Source organism: Pteropus vampyrus, unplaced genomic scaffold (genome assembly GCF_000151845.1).
Source record: "Pteropus vampyrus isolate Shadow unplaced genomic scaffold, Pvam_2.0 Scaffold715, whole genome shotgun sequence".
In the NCBI taxonomy this organism is placed as follows: Eukaryota; Metazoa; Chordata; class Mammalia; order Chiroptera; family Pteropodidae; genus Pteropus; species Pteropus vampyrus.
In genome coordinates, this window is record NW_011889496.1 from 197,094 (window position 1) to 201,627 (window position 4,534).

Here is a 4,534-nt window from a genome sequence, read left to right on the forward strand (position 1 = left end):
AAAACTACAGATCAATATCTCTCATGAACACAGATGCAAAAATCCTAAATAAAATACTAGTGAACCGAATACAGCAACATATTAAAAAGATTATACACCACAATAAAGTGGGCTTCATCCCAGGGGCACAGGGATGGTTCAACATACACAAATCAATTGGTGTGATACATCACATAAACAAATTTAAAAAATAGAATCATATGATCATAGCAATAGATGCAGAAAAAGCCTTTGACAAGATACAGCATCCATTTATGATCAAAACACCTAACAAAATTAGTATAGAAGGTAAGTACCTTAACATAATAAAGGCCATATATGAAAAACCCTCAATCAACATTATAATTAATGGTGAAAAACTAAAAACCTTTCCCTCTAAGATCAGGAACAACACAAGGCTGTACACTGTCACCTGTTATTCAATATAACATTTGAGGATTTAGTGAGTGTAATTAGGCAAGAGAAAGATATAAAAGGCATCCGAATAGAAAATGAAGAAGTCAAACTCTCATTATTTGCAGATGACATGATTCTCTATATAGAAAACCCTAAAGACTCCACAAGAACACTATGAGAAACAATAAGCAAATACAGTAAAGTCTCTGGGACAAAATCAATGTTCAAAAATCCATAGCATTTCTATATTCTAATAATGAAGCATCAGAAAAAGAAGTGGAAAAAATAATGACTTTTGCAATTGCAACACAAGAAATAAAATACCTAGGAATAAATTTAATGAAACATGTGAAAAACCTATATAATGAAAACTACAAGACCCTATTAAAAAAAATCGAAGAAGATACAAAGAAATGGAAACATATGCCATGTTCTTGGATTGGAAGAATCAATATAGTTAAAATGACTATATTACTTAAAGCATTACACAGATTTAAAGCAATCCCTATCAAAATTCCATTGCCATTTTTTAAAGAAATAGAACAAAAAAATCATCAGATTTGTATGGAAGCACAAAAGATCCTGAATTGCCAAAGCCATCCTGAGAAAAAAGAATGAGGCTGGAGGCATCACTCTGCCTGACTTCAAATGATACTAGAAAGCAACAGTAATCAAAACAGCATGGTATTGATAGAAAAACAGACAACGGACCAGTGGAACAGTATTGAGAGTCTAGAAGTAAAACCATATTTATATGGGCAAATAATATTTGGGAAAAAAGCCAAAAATATACAGTGGAGAAAGGAAAGCCTCTTCAATAAATGGTATTGAGAAAATAGGAAGGCCAACTTCAAAAGAATGAAACTAGACTGTTGTCTATCACCACACACCAAAATTAAATAAAAATGGATTAAGGACCTGAGTATAAGACCTGAAACAATAAACTACATAGAAGAAAACATGGGAACTAAACTCAAGGACCTTGGACTTAAAGAGGATTTTATGCGTTTGACCTCAAAGGCAAGGGAAGTAAAAGCAAAAAGAAATGAATGATGCTACATCAAACTAAAAAGCTTCTGCTCAGCAAAAGAAATCGTCAATAAGGTAAAGGGGCAACCATCTGAGTGAAAAAGTATATTTGCAAGCAATGCCTCTGATAAGGGCCTAATATCCAAAATATACAAAGAACTCATACGACTCAACAATAACAAAAAAATCAAATGATCCAATCAAAAAAATGGGCAGAGAACCTGAACAGACACTTCTTCCTAGAGGACATAAAAATGACCAACAAATATATGAAAAGATGCTCAACATTGCTAGCTATCAGTGAAATTCAAATCAAAACAACAATAAGATGCCATCTCACACCTTTTAGATTGGCTATAATCAACAGGACAATTAATAACAAATGTTGGAGAGGATACAGAGAAAAAAGAACCCTCATACACTGTTGGTGGAACTGTAAATTCATACAACCTTTATGGAAAACAGTATGGAGTTTCCTCAATAAACTGAGAATTGATCTACCATATGATCCAGCAATCCCTCTACTGGGTATTTATCCCAAAGACTTGAAAACCCATATCCAAAAAGATATTTGCACACCGATGTTCATAGCAGCATTATCTACAGTGGCCAGGACATGGAAGCAACAAAAGTGTCCTATAATAGACGATTGGCTAACGAAGCTGTGGTACATATTAGCCATAAGAAGAAATAAAATACTGCCATTTGCAACAACATGGATGGACCTTGAGAAAATCATACTAAGCGAAATAAGCCAGAGAGAAAAAGTTGAAAATGACACGATATCACTTACATGTGGGATATAAACCTAAAAGCAACAAATCAACAGGACAATCTAACAGAGACTCAGGGACATGGACAATGGACTAAGGTTACCAGAGGGTAGGGGGAGAGGTAGACTGGGTAAAGGGAATCAAATATAAGGGAATAGGGGTTGGATGAAGTGGGTAAAGGGGATGAAATATAGAGTAGCTGAAGGAAACTGGACTTTGGGTGGTAATCACACAATAGAATGTATAGATGTAAAATTATAATGTACACCTGAAAATTATATAATTGTATTAACCAATGTTACCCCAATAAACTTAATAAAAAAATCCTCAAGATTTTTCTCATTAATTATTTTTTTGGAAACTAACCTGTCAAATAAGAAGTCTGCATTTAAAGAGTTTATCCGTATGTGAATGTTGAAATTTCAGTCTCATCTTTCCCATACTGCTCTGATGGTAGAATGCTGTCCTGATATCATAAAAATTTTGAAGAGGAATGTTGTTCTAAGACTGACAAGAGAGGAAAGATATATTCCAGAAGTTAGAGTAAACAAATAAACAAAAAAGAACAACAACAACAACAACAACAAAACACAAGAGTTCAGTACACACAGTACACTGATATGCTCAGAACTACCAGAGGGATCTGAGTATCAAGATTCAGATGTAGTCTATCCAGGAGACCCTTCTCAGAAAAGAAGGGCAAATTTGGAGCAGAATGTAGAGAGACAGTATCTGGTGGGGGTTACAGGCCAAAGTTGCTCTGGCTGGAAAAGTTGCTCGGGCTAGTCTGAATAGCAAATAGCATTCTGTTTTCAACAACTGCACTGGAAACCTATGAAGATGATGATGTAAAGTGATTTTAAGGAGTAGGTAGGAGTTAGGCTCATGCATACCTCTGGGTGCAAGGGACTCTACTTGCAATCTTGCTTTTGAATCAGCAGATAATTTAAGCCACAGAGGGCTGCAGAGCAAGACTGACTTCAAAAAATTATGTGAACCAGAGAGCTAGTTTCCCAGGCTGCTTCCCAGTCTCCACCTAATTTTCTAACAACTCTCCCCTCTCCCTCAGGGATGATTCTGGGCCAGTTTGGAATTTCGCCAAATTTTATGCCGTGCTACAATTGGAAAGAACTCTAGTTTTTATTCAGTTTGTGTAATTTACAAAATGTCTTATGAATGAAGTAAATTATTCAAAACTATACAAATCAAGACTGAATCTCATTTCACTGTTTTTGTTTGTTTGTTTGTTTGTTTGTTTGTTTGTTTTGAGTGCCGTTATGTTCTAGACGATGCTCTGTATACCGAGAATAGAGGAATAAGACTGGTCCCTTTACAGATGCTCAGTGTATTTCAGTATCTGAATTTCCTTGCCTTGGCTCTTGGGCCTTTCCAGCCACCATTTTAGTTTTCTCCAATCCTCATTATTACCCAGCCCCAAGGTATTCAGTGCTTCCTTCCTATCCTGTCCTCACACTCACCTCCCATATATCCTCTCCAAGAAAAGTATCTGACACATTAAGTCAGTTTTCCAAACCTGGGTTTATGTGCATTGGGTTGTACAAAAAGACCTTCCAATATTTAAGTATGGATCGTTCCAAGGGAATTGTTTCCTGATCTTCAGCTCCCTTAGAAGCTCTTAAAATTGGTCTGCTTGAGAAAGTATTTCTTCTCCTTAACCATTTTCCTTTTTCAAACTTTTTCTCCCTGTGTACAGGGAAGCATAACTGAATCTTACCAGTAGGTTAGTGACAGCACTGATGTCAATACTCAGAAAGTGAATGACTAATAACTGGGTAATACATTAACAAGTCAGTGGTTTACTATATGATTCTTTTTAAATAGCATTTTTATTTTTCAATTACAGTTGACATACATTATATTGGTTTCAGGTATACACCATAGTAATTGGACATTTATATAATTTAGAAAGTGATCACCCCAATAAGTCCAATATCCATCTGACATCATATGTAGTTATTACTGTATTATCAACTCTATTTTCTATGCTATACTTTACATCCCTATTATCATTTTGTAACTACCAATTTGTGCTTCTTAATTCCTTCCCATTTTTCAGCCAATCCCAACCTCCCTTCCAATCTAGCAACCATCAAAATGTTTTCTGTATCTATGAGATTATTTATTTTTTGTTTGTTCATCTTTTGTTTTTTACATTCTGCATATAAGTAAAATCACATGGTTTTTATCTTTCTCTGTCTGACTTATTTCACTCAGAATAATACCCTTCAGGTTCATCCATGTTGTTGCAGATGGCACAATATCATTCTTTTTTATGGATGAGTAATATTCCTTTGTGTGTGTGTGTGTGTATATAT